The sequence below is a fragment of the Miniopterus schreibersii genome, assembly GCF_964146895.1.
Source record: "Miniopterus schreibersii genome assembly, chromosome: 2".
NCBI lineage: Eukaryota > Metazoa > Chordata > Mammalia > Chiroptera > Miniopteridae > Miniopterus > Miniopterus schreibersii.
In genome coordinates, this window is record NC_138102.1 from 145,841,847 (window position 1) to 145,862,836 (window position 20,990).

At 34.5% G+C, this 20,990-nt stretch overlaps 1 protein-coding gene across 2 annotated transcripts in view; it reads right to left on the reverse strand.

Moving 5' to 3' along the window:
* Positions 1-20,990, reverse strand: part of ARID2 (AT-rich interaction domain 2) — a 156,801-nt gene that overhangs the window by 118,314 nt on the left and 17,497 nt on the right. The gene's annotated exons all lie outside the window — the stretch shown is intronic.

The window sequence follows — 20,990 nt, forward strand, 5'->3', positions numbered from 1 at the left end:
TTAACCAACTTTCAGGCACTCTGCTAAGTACTTTATATGTATTATATTTCATAATCCTTAGAAAAAGCTGTTTTTTAATCTTCATTTCATAGATAAGGAAACTGGTCTAGAAATTAAATAATTTATCCAATATAAACACAGTAAAAAAGAGGCATAATCTTAAATAAGAAACTAAAGAGTCGAATTTCAAAGCAATTCTCTTAAACTCCTACCCTATAACTGCTATTCCTAAAACTTGATAAAAATATAGCAAGCATTAATTTTTCTATAGTAGAAAAATGTCTTCTTAGTATGTATTTCCTCTCGCTTTTAGCTGCATTGTTTCAACAGTAATAATAAGATGGTTCCATGGACCCTCAGAGCATTATAATGGCCAAATATTTCCAAATTTCCTATTGTTGACATTAATCTATTAAGTTACATTCTAATTTAAATTGGTAAGTCCAGGTACGATTTTTTTACAGTCCAATTAATCCATTTAGAACTATAATGTCAAATAGCAGTAATTTTAGTATTTGACAATATTTGATAAAATAAGATATAATTTTTCATGAAGGAAACTGACAATGATTTTTAAATGCAATAATGATGCTTAGTGTCGACAAGGGTTTTCCTTAATAAACATCTTACATACTGCTGGTGGAAGTTAAACTAGATCAGTGTTTTTGGATGCTAATTTGGCCATACACATTAAGAATCTTGATAACATTTATAATTCCTGACTCAGTAATTTCTCATCTAGGCATCTAGGAAGAAATGGTCAGACACAGATACGTACAGATTTATACAAATAAAGAGTTATGAACAGTAAGATTCACCAAATTTATAATACTAAAGAAAAGCAGCAACAAATGTTTGACAACATAAAAAATTTTTATGACAACATAAAACTATGACAAAACTATGCAGTTATTAAAATTAAAGACTTGTTAAAGATATGGAAAAGTTCTTGCAATTACATTAAGTTAAAAAATATGAAGATATGAGTGATCTCAATTTAAGAAATTTATTTTTAAAAGGCTGAAAGGAAAAATACCAAAACATTAAATGTGATTATTTCTGAGTGGTAGAAGCATATGTGATTTACATTTTCTTCCAAATATTTTTTTCAGAATTTTTCATGTTCTAATGCTAGCAAATCAAATACAGCAATACATTTAAAACACATCATGATCAAGTGGGGTTCACTGTAGGGGCACAAAGATGGTTCAACATACACGAATCAATCAATGTAATATACCACATCAACAAAATGAAGGATAAAAGTCATATGATCATATCAAAAGATGCAGGAAAAGCATTTTACAAGATAGAGCACCCATTTATAAGTAAAATACCCAATAAAATGGGTATAGATGGAAAGTACCTCAACATAATAAAGGCCACATATGACAAATGTTCAGCTAATATCTTACTCAATAATGAAAAATTAAAAACTTTTCCTCTAATATCATGAACAGGACAAGAATGTCCACTCTCACCACTGTTATTCAACATTGTACTGGAAGTACTAGCCAGACCAATCAGGCAAGAGAAAGAAATAAAAGGCATCCAAACTGGGATGTCACTTTTTGCAGATGACATGATTCTCTATATAAAAAAACCGAAAACTTCTGGTCAAGATGACAGCATACATAAATGTAGTACTTGCATCCTCCCACAACCACATCAAAAACACAACTAAACAATCATCATTCAGAGCCACCTGAAATCTAGCTGAATGAAAGTCCTACAACTAAAGACATAAAGAAGAAGCCACACTGAAACTGGTAGGAGGGGCGGGAAATGCAGTATGGGCTGGTCTCATACCCATGTGTGGTAGATAAAAATCAGTAGGGATATCTCCACTAAGGAGGTCCCCCCTGAAAAGCGAAGGGTCCCAGTCCCACAGCCCCAGGTTCCAGTGCTGGAAAGAGAAGTCCCCATAACTTCTGGCTGTAAAAGTGAGCTGGGATTGTGACTGAGTAAGACAGAGCTGCTAGAGTCCCAGTTCCTCTTAAAGGAGCCCACTTATGAACTTACTCAGACTCACTCCTCTGAGCTCCAGCACCGGGGCAGCAGCTTGAAAGGCACCAGGAACTTACCCAGAGAAACTGAACCATCTGGCGTGAGGCCAAGAGCTGGAGGGGCAGGTTTCTCTCAGACAGAAGTGCTGGCAGAGGCCACTGTTCCCTTGCTGAGCCCCTCCTTCAAAGAGCCTGCAGGCAGGCACCATATCTGAGTTTCCATCAACCTAACACTGTTCATCCGCCCTGGTGATTCCCTGAGACTCTGCCCCATGAACTTGCAGACCCACCCAAGCTGTTTCCAGTAGCTTTTCCATATGATTGTCCTGTCTTGGCTCATGCTTCAGACTTTTCTAAAATCTCTCAGAAAAGCAGCATCTGGCCTCAGAGTGCTCTGTACCTCTCACTAAGTGGCCCCAGGCCTGGCACTAGGGGTAGGTAGCCTATGTTCACAGCCATCTGCAGACTGCTTTGTAGCTCATGCCAGGTGGCCCAGGACAGAACACAGGCAGTGGCTGACCTTAGTCTGCACCTCCTGGGAGGCCCCATAGCTAGTGTACCCTGTGGACAGTTTCAGACCATGTTGGAGCAACACCCAACCACCTCCACAGGTGACACACTTAAAGGGCAGACTCAGTAGGCACCAGAGCCCTGCTGAAGTAAGTCCTGCTCCATGGGGTGAGCCCCTGCATAGCTGATCCTCCATGGTGGTCTCAACCAGTCATTTCAGCTGACAGGCCTGGGGTAAATCCCTCCCATTGACATGCTAACAGCAATCAAGGTTTAACTACAACAGGAGGGTGTATACAGCCCACATGTGGGGCAGGTGTACCTGGAGTGCCAAGCTCAGGTGAACAGGGAGGCTGTGCCACTGGACCCTACAGAACACCTACTATATTATGCCACTCTACCAAGCCCAAGAGACATAATACCTCCACCTAATACATAGAAACAAACACAGGGAGTTTGCCAAAATGATGAGACAAATAAACATGTTCCTAGCCATAGCTGGGTAGCTGAGTTGGTTAGTGTCGTCCCAACACATCAAGGTTGTGGGTTCAATCTCTGGTCAGGCAAATACAAGAAACAACCAATGAGTGCATAAATAACTGAAACAACAAATAGATATTTTCTATCTCTCTCTAAAATCAGTCAATAAATAAAAAATTTTAAAAAGAAAGAAGAAATGAAACATGTCCCAAAGGACAGAACAAAACACCAGAAAAAGTAGTAAACAAAATGAAGACAAGTGGTATACTTAGATGCAGAGTTCAAAACACTGGTTATAAAGATGCTCAATGAACTTAGGGGAAGAGTAGATGAACTTAGAGAAAACTTCAACGGCATAAAAAATAACATGGAACCATAAAAAAGAACCAGTCAGAAATGAAGGTTAACTAACAAGAATAATTTACAGGGAATTAACAGTAGAGTAGATAAAGCTGATAATCAAAACAGATATTTGGAATATAAAAAAGAAAAAGAATTAAAAAAAAAATGAGGACAGTGTAAGAAGCCTCTGGGGCAACTTCAAGTGTACTCACATTTGCATCATATGGGTTCCAGAAGGAGAAGAGAGCAAGAAACTGAAAACCTATTTTAAGAAAGAATGACAGAAAACTTCCCTAACCTGGCAAAAAACACACCCAGATATACAAGTCCAAAAAAATGCAGAGAGTCCCAACAAAGATGAACCCAAAGAGGCCCAAACCAAGACCCATCATAACTGAAATGCCAAAGGTTAAAGACAAAGAGAGAATCTTAAACGCAGCAAGAGAAAAGCACTTAGTTATCTACATGGGAACTCCAATAAGACTATTAGCTGATTTCTCAACAGAACCCTTACAGGCCAGAAGGGTCTGGCAAGAAATATTCAAAGTGATGAAAAGCAAGGACCTATAACCAAGATTACTCTACCCAGGAAAGCTATCATTTGAAATTAAAGGACATATAAAGAGCTTGCCAGACAAGAAAAAGCTGAAGGAGTTCATCACCATCAAACCAGTACTATATGAAATGTTAAAGGGCCTTATTTACGAAGAAGAAAAAAATGATAAAAATATGAGCAATAAAATGGCAATAAATACGTATCTACCAACAATTGAATCTAAAAAACAAAATAACTGAGCAAGCAGAACAGAAACAGACTCAGAGATACAGAGAACATTTTGATGTTTGCCAGATGGTAGGGGAGTTGGAGGAATGGGTGAAAAAGGTGAAGGGATTCAGAAGTACAAATTGGTTGTTACAGAATAGTCATGGGGATGTAGAGTACTATTCTAATAACTATGAATGGTGTTAGATGGGAATGACATTATCAAGATGATCATTTAGTACGTTATATCATGTCTAATCACAGGGGTGTACACCTGACACTAATATAATGTATGTCAACTATAATTGAAAAATAAAAAATAATTTTAAAAAAGAAAACCCTAAAGACTACCAAAAAATTTTAAAACCAAATATAGTTGCAGGATATTAATGTACAAAAGTCCATTGCATTCCTATATACTAACATTGAACATTTCAAAAAGGAAAAAGCAATGTGTTTTTACAACTGTAACAAAAAGAATAAAATACCTAGGAATAAACTTAACAAAGGATGTGAAGGGCCTATACACTGAAAACTACAAAGCATCATTAAAAGAATTTGAAAAAGACACAAAGAAATGGAAAGATATCCCATGTTCATGGATTGAAAGAACCAACATAGTTAAAAATGGTCATATTACCCAAAGCAATATACAGATTTAATACAATTTCCACCACAACCCCAATGGCATTTTTTAAAAAAACAGAACAAAAAATCATTAGATTTGTATGGAACTACAAAAGACTCTGAATAGCCAAAGCAATATTAAGAAAAAAGAACAAAGCTAGAGGTATAATACTCCCAGAATTCCAATTATACTACAAAGTGACAATAATCAAAGCAGCATGGTATTGGCAGAAAAACAGACACACAGACCAATGGAACAGAACTGAGCGCCCAGAAATAAACTCACATGTATGTGTGCAAATAATTTTCAACAAAGGAGCCAAAACATACAATGGAGAAAAGAAAGTCTCTTCAGTAAATAGTGCTGGGAAAATTGGAAAGCCACATGCAGAAGAATGAAACTAGACTGCGATTTGTCTCCATATAAAAAAATTAACTAAAAATGGATCAAAGATGTAAATATATGACCTGAAACAATAAATTACATAGGAGATAACACAGGTACTAAACTTATGGACCTTAGTCTTGGAGAGAATTTTATAAATTTGACACCAAAGTAAAGAGAAGTAAAAGCAAATATAAATGAATGGGATTATATCAAACCAAAAAGCTTTTGCACAGCAAAAGAACTAGTCAACAAAACAAAAAGGTGACCAACCAAATGGGAGAAGATATTTGCAAACAACAGTTCCAGCGAAGGATTAATATTCAAAATATATAAAGAACTCATACAACTCAACAACAATAAAACAAACAATCCAATTTTTAAAATGGACAAAGGACCTAAACAGACACTTTTCCAAAGAACACATACAAATGGCCAACAGATACATGATAAGATGCTCACCTTCACTAGCTATTAGGGAAATGCAAATCGAAACTACAGTGAGATGTCATGTCACACCTGTTAGAATGGCTGTATCAACATGACAAGTAATAACAAGCATTGAAGAGGTTGTGGAGAAAAAGAAACCCTCATTCACTGCTGGTGTGAATGTAAACTGGTACTGCCACTATGGAAAACAGTATGGAGGTTACTAAAAAAATTAAGAATAGAGTTACCATATGACCCAGTACCCCTATGTTCACTGCAGCATTATTCACCATGGCCAAGACAACCAAAGAGTCCTTTGATAGATGTTTGGATAAGAAAGATATGGTGTGTGTGTGTGTGTGTGTGTGTGTGTGTGTGTGAAAGCAACAAATGAACAAACAAAAACTCAGACACAGATAACAGTATGGTGGTTACCAGAGGGAAGGGGGTTGGGGAAGGGGTGTAAAAGGTAAAGGGTATCAAATATACGGTTACTTAAGAAGATTTGATTTTGGGTGGTAAACACACAATGAAATATACAGATGATGTATCATAGAAATGTACACTTGCACCCGGCTGGGAGTGGCTCAGTGGTTGAGAATCGACCTAGGATCCAGGCGATCGGGGTTCGATTCCCGGTCAGGGCACATGCCCGGGTTGCGGGCTCGATCAATGGCTCTCTCATCACTGATGTTTCTATCTCTCTCCCTCTCTCTCTCCTTTCCTCTCTCTGAAATCAATAAAGATATATTTAAAAAAAAAAAAAGGAAAAAAAGAAATGTACACTTGAAATCTATATAATTTTATTAACCAATGTCACCCTAATAAATTTAATAAAATTTTTTTTCATGTTTTATATAATTAGCAAATGTTAGCTTTAAGATTATAAAAAAAGCTCATTATTTTCCAAAGTGCTGAATTCGGATGATTAAATAAAAGAGTATGAATGTTAATTCTGTAATACAACAAATCATTATTCTGTAAATGAAGTCATTTATTTTAAATTTTTAATTAATTTAAATTTTAAGTATAAGTCCTGAAAAGACTGATTTTCTTAAAAAAGACTGAGCTAAATAAAAACACTACTCAGTAAACTATATTTACTGTATGTAACTTCAGAGCAATACAGATCAATCCAGACCCTGTAGGCTTTTTATTACTATTTCTCCCTCTCCACCTGCTCCTCCTCCCCATCGCTCTACCTCTCTCTGCACATTGGTATAAAAAATAGCCCTAAGTACTAACAGACATCAAACTTATTTTGACAATGAAAGCAAATATCCCTGACTTCTATTCAGAGTTATGGAGGGTTAGATGTCCCAAAGTTAGAAGTAAAATGAAAACAGAAAATTAACAACATATGAGGTTATCCCACTCTGCCATGTACATCCTGAATCTATAATAAAGTGTTTTCCTTAAAAAAAAAAGAAAAGAAAAGAAAAGAAAAGAAAAGAAAAGAAAAGAAAAGAAAAGAAAAGAAAAGAAAAGAAAAGCAGGAGGCCAGGCATTATCTGGGGCTTTAATCATTCTTATTAGCAAAATTACTGAACAGTCCAATTTGTTAAAATCTTACTTGTTGAGTGTAACATAAGCTTTAGAGGTAATAGTCCCTGGATCTAGAACTTTACAATCTAAGACATCACTATGTATGAGCTAAACTAACCTTAATATATACCTAACTAACTTTAAAATATAAATTAGTCCAACAAAAATAAATGTAACACATATACATATAGCACCTGTATTAAAAGAGAATTAGGGGCCAGATTCAAGTTGGAGTTTAGTAGTATAACCTGCTTATTAAAAAATATAACTTAAAGGGAGAAAAATCAAGGTTGAAATACCTCAATATTCATGCACTGCTTGTGCAATAAGAAGCAAGGACCAAAGATTTGGAAGCTATAGATAGCACAGCTTTATAAACTTAATGTTATTGTATCTCCTATATATTGTAGGTAACAGACTATCATTTTAATGGTAATTCAGTCATTATAAATGTAGTAACTGAAGCATTAATACTAATTAAGCTATAATTTAAAAATAATCATCCTCAAATAGGCTAACAGTGGTATTATAGGTACCCAAAGCTGGAATTCTTTTTTACCACTATTTAAAATACCATCTCTACATCTCTACACAATATATATTTACTACACCATGACCTCTTAACGTGTAGTTGAAGAAATTTTTAAAATACAATTACAGTTTTCAGCGTACTCCCACTCTTTGGTATCCTAACTTCCATTTTAAAAGTTACTATGGGAGTATGTGTGTTTTTAATATTTTTTGATTTCATATCTCAGAAGTCTGTTTAACTCAGCAGCCCCTAAGTACCAAACAGTCACATTTCCACAATGCAGGATTTTGAATTAAACTCTTGAGGTGTTATGATATAAAATACAAATACCTATCCTGATCCCTTGAAATAATATTTCTCAAATCTGCCTAAGAAGTGTTTCTTTGAACACTTTATACATGCTATTTGATTTCAGTAAATAATTTGGACAATTTATCTCCCTATAAATAATACAGTTTTAAAATGTGGCAAGACCAAAAAGAAAACAAGTGCACTGCATTAAAACCAGAGAACTCAATTAAACAAGACCCTCTCTGCAGAGTTCTCAAATTTTACCAAGCACCAGAATCACCTGGAGAACTTAGAACAGAGACTGCTTAGCCCTAACCCCAGAGTTTCTGATTCTGTAGGTCTGAGATAGTCTCAGTAGGTCTAAAAATCTGCATTTTAACAAGTCCCTAGATGATGTTGATGCTGCTGGTCTAGGGACCTATCAAGAATCACTAGAATATAGTGAATTATACTGTCTTAAATAAAAATTTTGACTTAAGAAGATCTCTAATTAGAAATAAAATACAAATCTAAATATTTGTAAGCAAATACTCTCATCTCAGTTACCAGAAATAAATTTTTTCAGAGAAAAATAGTACCATTTGAATTTTCACCAATCACTACTATAACAACAGAGGTTAATGACATTCTTCAAAAGGTTAACAGTTTACCTGCTAAAAATTACTGAAATAAATGTCAGCAATAAAGTACTTCAAGCAGACAGGAAAAAAGAGTCCTGAATAACATAAAACAGAGACTCGCTCCTTAATATATTTAAAATAAGCTCTATTTGCATTTGAGTGGCAGTATAATAAACATAGTATGTTTTTATGTCAGACATAGGTAAGGCCGAATCATGGCTTCACCAAACACCCAGCTCATGTGACATTGGCTAAGCTAGCATGACTTAACATCTGCCTCCTTCCTTTAATGTAGAGAGTTCCAATATGGCAGAGAATTATAATATTTTATAATGTCTTCCTTCCTTCCATGAAACTACTGATGTTCAGATCATCAAGTTATAAAAACAGGAATGAATACATTTTCATAAGGAGTCAGAAGCTTCTATTAGAGAAGGAACTGAAAAATTGTTTTTCTCGCTTGGATTCAATGACTGAATCCTATCAGGTAGAATGAAGGTGCTATAACCAAAATCGAAGGGCAAAAAAACAGCATTGAGATCTCTTGGATAACATCACTGGTAGTGTAGAAATACACATTTTGGTACACTGAGTCAGGCAATATAGAGCAGTCATCCAAAATAGTTGTTCCAGGTTTTCCCTGAGATGATGGTCGCCTAAATCTTTCCAGAGTTAAACATTCCGGTGGCCAACTTATGTCCTGAGAAATACTGGCATGGAGATATCATAGTTGAACCAAACACTGAAAATAAAGATTTTCCTTCAAACTTTGGTCACTTTTCCTAGGACAAGGGCAAAATCACCTTAACCCAGAGATTCTCAACCTCAGCTCTATTAACATTTTGGGCCAAGTAATTTGTGGAAGGCTATCTTATGCACTGTTAAGATGTTTAGCAGCATCCCTAGCACTGTTAAGATGTTTAGCACCCTCTAGATGCCAGTAGTACTCCCCAGTTATGGCAATCAAAAATGTTCCAGACATTGCCAGATGTTCTCTGGGGGTCAAAAGTGTCCTTTTTTGTCAAGAACCACTGTCCTAGTTTAAGATCAAGAACAGCAGTAAATTCAGAATGTCTTCAAATAATCTAGATTTTAGCTAGAACAATTTTCTGGTCACACTTACTGATACTTACATACTCAATAAATGTTAACTATTACTATTATCATTTTGTATGAAGATACAGTTGTGTGTACACTTGCAATAACAGCAATCTAAACAATCAGCTTCCTATAATAGTTAACAAAAAGGTTTAGGAACTTGGAAGGGGGGGGGGGCCTCAACTCAACTTACTGAGTTCCACTGGTGTTGTCTATTGGGACACTAATAAGAAGCCACTGTTTATAACCCAAATAGTAAAAAGTATGCCACAATTCATATATTCACACACACAAAACCCACGCACACCTACATGTACATACCTACAAAGATAAAGAGGATAAGAGCTAACCTACCAACCTCAAAAATTTGAGAGACTCAAATGAGATCTATACAAATGTTCTTTGTACAAATGTCCCCAAATAAGTATTTTTTTGCAAGAGTCTGTGAAGAATTGGCATTAATTCTTCTTTTAATGTTTGGTAGGACTAGTGAAACCATCCAGGCCTAGGCTTTTCTTTGTCAATATTGTTTTAACTACTAATTCAATCATTTTATTTGTTATATAGATCTATTTGGATTGTCTACTTTTCTTGAGTCAATTTTGGTCGTTTGTATCTTTCTTGGAATATTTCCATGCCATCTAAATTATCAATTTTATTGGCATATAACTGTTATTCCTTTATAATCTTTTTTATTTCTTTAAGAATGATAGTAGTGCCTGGACAGAGTAGCTCAGTTGGTTGAGTGTTGTCCCATGTACCAAAAGACTGCTGGTTCAATTCCCGGTAGGGCACATACCTGGGTTGTGGGGTTTGATCCCGTCCGGGAGAGTACCGAAGACAGCCGATAGATGCTTCTCTCTCTTTCTCTCTCCCTCCCTCCCTCTAAGCATGTCCTCGGGTGGGGATTAAAAGAAAAGAATGATAGCAATGTCCCATTTTCAAGTTTGATCCTAGTAACTTAAATCACATTCATTTTTCCTTATCAATAAAAGAAACTTTTCTAGCTAAACATTCTGTCAATTTTGTTATTTTCAAAGACCCAGCTTTTGATTTTATTTTCTCTACTGTTTTACTATTCATTTAATTTCCACTTAAATCTTTACTATTTCCTTTATTATTTTCCATGCTGCTTTTAAGTTTAGCATCTTTCCCAGTATATGAAGGTAGATCAAGTTATTGACTCACGATCTTTCTTCATTTTAAATATATATTTACAGTTATAAATTTCCCTCTAAGGACGGCATTAGCTGCAGACATGGTTTTGCATGCTACATCTTCATTTTCATTTAGCTCCAAGTATTTCCTAACCTCACTTTTGATTTCTTCTTACACCCACTGGTTATTTAGGAGTATATTGCTTAATTTTACACATATTTCTGGGTTTCCCAAGTTTAAGTTGATTTCTAACTTCATTCCATGTGGTTTAAAGCCATTCTTTATGTTAATTCTATCTTTTAAAATGTATTAAGGTTTGTTCCATACAGCCTAACATATGTTGTTCCTTGGAAAATGGTCCATGTGTGCTTCAGAAGAGTACATATTTTGCTACTGTTGAGTTATATAGATGTCTGTTAAGAACAGTTAATTTACACTGCTGTTCAAGACTTATATTTCCTTGTTAATCTTTTGCATCGTTGTTTTATCTAAGTTTGTTGTCTAATTGTCTATTTCTTTTATTTCTGTCAGTTTTTGCTTCATATATTTTGGTGCTTTGTTGGTTAGAAGCACATATATATGTATGTCATTGTTATATCTTCCTGATGAATTGACACTTTTATCAATATAAAAGTTATCTCTTTTTATCTCCAGCAACATTTACCATTTAGAAGTTTATTTTGTCTGATATTAGTACAGCCACTCCAGTTTTCTTATGCTTTGTTTGCACAATGTATCTCTCACCATCCTTTTCCTTCCAATCTATTTGTATCACTGCATCTAAAGTGCCTCCTATAGAGACCAGATGGTTGCGTCCTATATATTTTTACCCAATCTGACCTGACTTTGGATTAATTCATTTATATTTAATGTCTTTATTGATATAGTTGGATTTATGTCTGCCATTTTATTTTGTTTTTCATGAGTCTCATGTCTTTTGTTCCTTTTTTCTACTTTACTTTCTTTTACATTAAGTGAATATTTTCTAATGCAGTATTTTAATTTTTTAGTGAATTTTCATATATATGTTATTTTCATGTCTGTTCTAGGTCTTCCTATATATATCTTACCTTATCAGAGTCAGCTTCAGATTTACACCAACTCCAGTGAAATATAGAAACGTCATTCCTATATAACTTTATTTCCTTATATATGTTATACCTACACATGTAACAAACTCAATAAAATGTTATCTCAACCTATAAATGTTACAATTGTTATAACAATTGTAATTATTACTTTACATAATTTATGAACTTTAAAGAAGCTGAGAGGAGGGCAAGTATGTATTTATAGTTTTTGTTATATTAGCCTCATTTCACGTATATTTCCCTTATCTTGTTCCTGTGGATTCAAGTTACCATCTTATTTTTTTTAGTTCAATACAGCTTTGCTTCCATAAAATTCTCTTCTGCTGTTATTGACATATATAATGCATTTCTATGTTATAGGCCCAAAATACATTATATATATATATAATTTTTTCAATTGCTTTTTTAATCAGTCAAGAGAAGAAATATGCATTTACACTGGCTTTTATTACTACATAATTATTTTTACTGGTGTTCTTGTGTGTGTTTGTGTGTATTCAAATTATTATGTGGGGGTCACCTGCTTTTAGCCTGAAGAGCTTCCTTTAGTATTTTCTTGTAAGGTGGGTCTGCTAGTGACAAATTCTCTGCTTTGTTCATCTGGAAATGTATCTCATCTTCATTTTTGAAAGACACTTCTTGGACATAGAATTCTTGGTTGGCAGGGTTTTTTTTAATGTACTTTTGAATGTGTTATCTCATTGTATTCTGGCCTCTGTCTGATAAAAAGTCTATTAATTTTATTGGGGTTCCCTTGTGATGGTTTGTTTTTCTCTTGCTGATTTTAATATTTTCTCCAAATCTGTTTATTTTTAGCAATTTTACTAAGATGTGTCTATTTGTAGATCTCTTAGAATTTATCCTACTTGGAGTTCATTGAGGTTCTAAAATACGCAGATTTACATTTTTCAATAAATTTGGTAACTTTTGAGCTATCATTTCTTCAAATATTTCTTTTCTCCTGGCAATGCCATTATGCATATGTTGGGACACTTACAACATACGTGGTGGACACTTACAACTTACAGTGGTGTCCTACATTACTCTGAGACTCTGTTCATTATTCTTCGCTTTTTAAAAAAATATGTTTTTACTGATTTTAGAGAGAGGAAAGGAGAGGGAGAGACAGAAATATCAACGTATCCATATCAACTGGCTGCCTCCTGCACACCCCGTCCTAGGGATCAAAGTCTGCGACCAGGGCATATGCCCTTACCAGAAATCTAACCAGCAAGCTCTTGGCACTGGGTTGATGTTCAACCACTGAGTAATGCCAGTGGGGCTTCTTCACTTTTTTTCTCTTGTTCTTCATATTGCATAATCCCTATCAATCTATCTTTAAGTTGGCAAATTCTTTCTCCTGTCAGTTCAAATCTATAATTAAGCCCTTCTGCTGAATTTTTCATTTCATTTAGTACTATTCAAACTCAGAATTTCTCATTTAGTTCTTCTTTATAATTTCTCTTTATTGATAGTCTCTATTTGATATAAATTGTCAATCATACTTTACTTCTTTAATCATGATTTCCTTTCTTTCACTCACTAAAAGAGTGGACGCTCTGAGTTTACTCACTAAGTGAATCTTCTTAGAGTGAGTTCTCTCATTGTAACATATTTATAATGGCTACTCTGAAATCTCTGTTAAACCAACATCTGGTCAATTTCACTGGCAGTTTCTGTTGCCTGCCTTTTTTCTGGTCATACTTTCCTGTTCCTTTGCATGTCTCATAATATTTTGTTCAAATCTGGACATTTCAGACACTATATTATAGAAACTCAAGATAGTAGTTCCCCCGTTTGGGGTTTTAATTGTTATTCACTTGTTTACTTAGCCATTGTCTGGATTATTTCAGTGAAGTCTATTCCCCCATGTTCTCTCAGTGTGAAGCCCCTAATATTCCTCTTCAGGAAGCACAGCCTGGGATATTCCCAAAATTACCATAAGATAACAGTGGTTTTGGCAGGACTCCCTGTCTCTTCCCCTGGTCAAACCCAGCTGTTAAGCACCACTATTTGCCAGCTGATTGCTCTACTGTTTTCAGCGATGCCCTGAAGCATAAAATGTTCCATAGGCTGGTCCAAATAAATCTGGGCTTCTTTGAAGGGATAGTTTCCAAGGTTAGTGTTTTAGTGTTTGAGATTTATTCTAACCCCAGGAGATCTCCTAGCAGCTCTTTATTTTTCTGGTCCTCTCCAACAAACTAGCCAGCCTATGGTTTATTTATCTCAAATGCATCCACTAATCTCCTCCCAATTGCCTTTCACCACATCCATTGTTTTTGAGAACACTCTTAAGCTTGAAGTTCTCCACATACTGTTGCAAATGAGTTAATTCCCTGGAAAAATATTCAGAGTTCTCTATTTTACAGCATGGTTCTCCTCCAAGCAAAGTCTCTGAGCCACGGCTCTGGAGCCCGGGGTGGAGAGAGTAGTGCACTTCTTCTGAGTGGTAACTTAGCTTTGGGCGCTGAACAGTTGGTGGAATGGTGGGCAGTTGTCTAAGGTCTTCTTGACTCTCCTTTCAGTGTGGACCTGGTCCCTTAAGAACTGAGGTATGGGTGATTGGGATACCAGTATTTCCAGTGGCACTGCACACAAGTAGAGAGCACTCTTGCCTTGAGTGAAAACTAGGCAGAAAAATTGAACCCCTGTGTCTCAGTCCCATTTGCCCAGAACTTAGCCTCAGCAACAGGTAGCTGGGGACAGAATGAGAAATGCTGATGTCCTGCTCCTCTTAGAAAGAAACCTTCCAACTAGGTAGGGGGTAGAGAGACAGAACCCTGTGTTCTTTGCTGTGACAGTCTGGAGTGAAGTTTCCATCTTACTGAGCTAGGAAAAGGGAGAGAGGAAGCAAGTCTTAATTCAAATACCACAAACTTTGGCTGTTCTTACCATTTTTAGTAGATTTTCTTTATTTGCTGTATGCCCTTAGGAAGACTTTAAATAACTGCTTTTTAAAAAATAATTTATATAGTTTCACTGGGAAGTAGGTCCAAGGAGAACCTCATGCTGATCTGTCAGAAGTGGACTACCCCAACAAAAGCTATACTTCAATTGTCTTTTAATGACTTCTTAATGCATTGTCTTCACCCTGTCTCCTACAACAGGAGATGACTACCAGCAACAGAGGCCAAAAAGTGTTTTCCTCATACTCTCAATGGCAAAGATGTATGAACTCTATTTCCACAGATACATCCCCTATCACACACCATTACCCTTCCCAGAACCCAGAGTTTGTCGATGTTTTTAGTGACTTGCCATTACTGTCCAGTTATTAGAGATTTTCTCATTTACTGAATTATTTAAAGCATGGAAAAAAACTTATTTTAAATTAACTCTATAAGGAACCAGTTAAACAAAAATTACAAGTTATAATCCCCTAAATAGACCTTTTTTATAAATACAAATTTTCACCCACCTAATTTTCCCAAAGAAGAAGAAATCCATTTACTGAAACTAGACTTAAAGGTTGGCTTTAAGCCATTTAGGATACAATTATTTGAATTCAATTACTAAGGGATATCTCAAACATATAAAACTACATTTTCTATAACAATATTCATTTCTACTGGAAATTCCAATTTATCAAGGGGACCTAAATGGTCAGTAAAAAATATATTCAACGGGCTTATTTTTTCTGTATATGGTGAGAAGAGAGGGGAAGAAAAATAACAAGCATGTTATTTTGAAGCTGAAATGACAAATTAGTCTTATGTTAGAATACTATAGTTAGTCGAACTATAGGGTTATCTACAAGACAGATAGTAAATTCAAAACTGAAATCTTTGGGTTAGCACTAGATAAGTACATACAAAAAGGAATAAATCTCATTTACTTACACTATCTTTAAAGAATGAAAACTGTATTTAAATGTGTGATGTATAAACTGAAAAACAAAACAAAACTAAAAAGCATGAAGTTAAGGCATCTAAAAGTATATCAAGTGGAACCAATTAATTAATTTATAAATCATAAATCCCCAAAGCAAAGAGAATAGATATAGATAGAGGTTAAAAGGAAAAACTAAGACATCTACTTTCAGCCAGGATAGACTATAGTGATAAAATTTTATGTAAATTTGGATGTGCAATAAAAGAGTAAGAGAACTGAAAATGGTAACAATGAAAAAATGCCTAAGATATTTTCTTAATATTTAAATCTCTTTAAGAGAGAACTTTTAGAAAATTAACTACCATGTAGTACTTAGTTTACATCCTATGTAAAAGTAAAATATAAGAAAATAATAGTACAAAGGGAGAGAGGAGAGAAATGTAAGTATACTACTATGAGGTATACATTATATGTGTAATGTCATTAGATGGTAAACTACGGTAAGTTAAAGCAACCACTAAAACAGAGTTAACTAATGCACAAAGGAGATAAAATTGAACTGTAAAAATACTTAACCCAAAAGAAGGCAGAAGAGGAAAAAGAAACGAAGAACAGACAAGGCACATAGAAAACAACAGAAAGATGGTGGATTTAAACCTAACCAGATCATTAGTCACATTAAATGTACATGGTCTAAACACCCCAATTAAAAGACAGAGATTGTCAGATTAGAGGGGGAAAAAAGAAAACCCAACTATATGGTGCCTACAAGAAATGCACTTTAAATATAAAGACACAGATAGGTTAAAAGTAAAATAATGGGGGGGGGAAATGCCATGCTGACATCAGTCAAAAGAATGCTAGAGTAGCTATATTAATATTAGCTAAAGTAGATCTCAAATCAAATAATATTACCAAAGATACAAAAGGGTCATTTTACCAACGGGACATATGATCCTAAATATTTATGTACAAAATTAACAGAGCTTCAAAAATACATCAAGCAAAACTAATAAACTACAAGGTGAAATAGGCAAATCTACAATTATAGTAAGAGATTCAAATACTCCTCTCTCAATAACTGATAAAACAAGTAGACAAAAGTCAAGAAAGGTGTATTAGACTTTAACAAACTGTCAACATACTTGACCTGATTGACATTTATAGAATACCTGAATAAACAACAGAATACATTTCTTCTCAAGTGCACACAGAACACTTACCAAGAAAGACCACATTCCAGACCATAAGTCAACTCTCAATTAAATTTAAAGAGATTCAAGGCATAAAAAAATACGTGGGTGGAGGTAGGAAAAGGGGGAGAAAGGAGAGGACACGTGCAATAATGTCAACATTAAAAATTTTTAATGAAAAAATGCTCTCTGATCATAATGAAATTAATAGTCAATAACTATCAAAAATAACCAATAATGAAAAGGTATCTAGCAAAACCCCTAAATACTTGGAAACTAAATAATTCTAAATAACTCATGAGTCAAAGAACTAATAAAAGAAAATTAAAAAGTATGTTGAATTGAATGGAAATAAATATACAAAATATCAAAATTTGTGGGATGTCACTAAGGCATATATTAGGACACTGATAGTATTAAACAATCATATGTGTCACCATATGCAAAATTTAAGTCAAGATGATCATACATTTAAATGTGAACCTAAAACTATATATCATTTTACAGTGTATCAAATCATCACATTGTACACCTCAAATATATACAATTATGTATGTCAATTATTCCTCAATAAAGTTGAAGAAAATCTAACACTATAAAACACCTAGAAAACAGAAGAAAATATTTGTGACCTTGGGTTATGCAATGATTCCTTAGATATAACACCAAAAGCATGAATCTTGAAAGAAAAAAAATTCATAAATTAAAAATTCCTCTTCTCATAAAAAAGATAAGCCACAGAATAAAAAAAATTTGTAAGTCACATATCTGATAATATTCAGAATATATTTAAAAACTCTCAAAATTGAATATAAGGAAAACCAATATAACTCAATTTTAAAAAGTACACAAAAAACTTGAACTGACTCTTCTCTAGTCAGTAGTCATTAGGGAAAAGTAAATTCTAATGACTAAACTATCATTACATACCTATTATATAGCTAAAATGACTGACCATCAAGTGCTGGTGATAATGTGGATCAACTACAACTCTTAATACACTGATGATGGGAACTTAAAATGTTACAATCACTCTGGAAAACAGTTTAACACCTCTTTAACAAGTTAAACATATACTTTCCATGTTACTGAGCCATTTCACTCCTAGAGAAATGAAAGTATAAATCTATTGAAAGGATAGTATTACAAATGTTTATAGTGATTTTTGTAGTACACAAAAATCAAGAAATAACCCAATTGTGGTATTATCCCTACAGCAGAATGCTACTCAGCAATAAAACAAGAATGAACTTAATGAACTTTGATATATGCAACATAGGTGGGTCTCAAAACAATTTTCCTGAAAGAAAACAGACAAATATGTATTTTATGATTTCATTTATATAAAATTCTAGAAAATGCAAACTAATTTATGATAAAAAATTAGTGCTTGCCTGGTGATAGGTGGGTAGAGGAAAGAATTACAAAGGAGCAGGAGGAGACTTTTAAGGGTAATGAATATGTTCACTATCTTGATTGTGGTAATGATTTCACAGGTATATACACATGTCAAAATTTACCAAATTGCACACTTTATACATGTTCAGTTTATTGTATATCAAATTTTTTTATAAAGCTGTTTTAAAAAACAGAAGAGAGAACAAAAAGACAAACAACAGTGTCTGAAAAACTATTTGTAAATCATATATCTGATAAAGAATTTATCCAGAATATTTAAAGAACTCATAACATTCAACAATAAGAAAACAACCAATAAGAAATGGGCAGAAGATATAAACAGATACTTCACCAAGGAAGACACATGGATAGTAAATAAGCATAAAAGATGCTTAACATCATTAGTCATTTAGGGAAATACAATGAGATACTACACATCTTTTAGCATGGCTAAAATTAAACAAACTAACAAGGATGAGGGGCAACTGGAACTCTCATACATTACTGATGGAAAATGCAAAATGGTCCAGCTATTCTCAAAAACAGCTGAGCAGTCTTTTATACAATTAAATATATATTTACTGTATAACCTAGCAATTTTACTCCTTGCTGTTTATCCAAATGTAGTGAAAATGTAAGAAGAATGTTTCCCAAACATCATTTTCATCAAATTGTTTTGCAAAAAATAAATACAACATTACATCCTTACAATGTATAGAATACTAGAGGTCAAACACCTTGACCTGATTTTCTAAATCTTCCATAATCTGGTACTAATCTTTGGTCCCATCTTACTTTCCACAAATCACATGCAGCAGGGTTCATTTACACAACTAAAACACCTTGTACATACTCTTATTTCCCACTTCCCTCATACCTAAAATGACCATTCCACACACACACCCTTTTTCTAGCTACATCCAACCAATCTTTGGATGTCAAGACTCAAGGCCTCTTCCACAAACTCCTCTATCCTTAAACCACAGTGATTTCCTTTTCTCACTTCCAATGACCCTTTCCAGCATTCATTCACTGATTCCCTTGACCACACATTAACTTCTATGAATGCACTAATACTCACTGTGTTATGATGACTATGATGAAGGGACTACAAAGATACATAAAACTAAGTCCCTATTTCCTTGGGCTCGCAGTGCAGTAAGGGAGACAGATACGAAAAAAGTCGTTATATCAGGGTCTATAATAGAGGTTCAAGTGAGAGAAAAGGGGGATCATAAAGGATCACTTCAAGTTGTTTCAGGACACAAGAAAAGGCTTTTTAGAGAAGGTGATATTTGTGTTAAGTTTCAAAGATAAGTAGGAGTATATCAGGCAAAAAAGATGGGAAAGGAATTCCAGGCAAAGAAAACAGCACATGCAAAGACAGAGAGGCAAGGAAAACTTGGCATGTTTAGAGAACTATAAATAGACAAGCATGGCTGGAGTTCAGAGTACATTAAATCTACCAACACTTACTGACTGCCCATTTACCAAGCCTTGAAAAAAAAACCCAAAAAACAATACACAACACATGTTATCTGTCCTCAAAGAATGTGCAAGGATATGGCACCCAGTTGATTGGCACAATTAATTCAAACAAAACAAGCACCACTGAGAATTTATTATGAACCAGATTACAAAGATAGGTACCCAAGATAAAGAAATAAAAAGCACAGCTCCTGCTCTGGAGGTGCTAACATTTTATCAGGAGAGACAGAGAGCCAGCTTAAGGTGGATAGGTTTTAAGGTTTAATCTTTATAACAAAATACTTGAAAAAAACATTCTAAGATATTAATAGTGTTCATTATTTCCCCTTCTTTGTATTTTCTAAATTGTGTACAATGAGCATGTGTTACTACACTTTGATTCAAGGAAAATAAAGTTTATAATTGAAAAAGTATAAAACCTGACACCTGGTAGGTTCTCAGTAAGTAGTCTCTATTAATTAAAGTTCTGAAAGTTTTAGATTTGAAACTTTAGATATCCAAAATATGGCTACTTATCACCATCTCAAGACCTATGAACCTCATTGGTACAAAACACCATCATATCATTTTTTCACCTGGATTATTTTACTGGCCCTCATTAACATGTCTCCTTGCTTCGGCCCCTGAGCCCCCCCCCCCCTCACCTATTTACAACAAAACACCCAGAGAGATCCAGATAATGGCAATTCACTGATCAGTAAAAGGCAAAGAACCTTACAAAGGCCCTACCAAAATCTGGTAGCAGTGCTCTCTTATCTCTCTGATTCTAATCTCTAACTTCTCTGCTCTTTGCTCACTAACTCCAGCCACTATGGCCTCCTTACTGTTTCTTGAACATACTAGGGATGCTCCACTCTTACTCAGATATTTACCTGGTTAGCTCCTTCATGTCCTTTGAGTCTTTATTCAAATGTCACTCCTGTTCACTCTATCTAAAAATATAACACTCTTCCATGAGAAACCTATCTTCTTTTATCTGCTTTATTTCTCTCCTTGCACGTAATATTATCTAATATATACTGTTTTACCTGTATTTTTCTGTCTCCTCTCCCTAGCTCCAAACAGGAAAATATTTTCTGTTTTCATCACTCATGCGTGTCCAGTACATAGAATAGTGTCTGGCAAGTGAAAAATGATCAATCATTATTCACTGAATGACTAAAGAGCAGTATTCAGCATCATGGTTAAAAAGTTGGTCTCTGG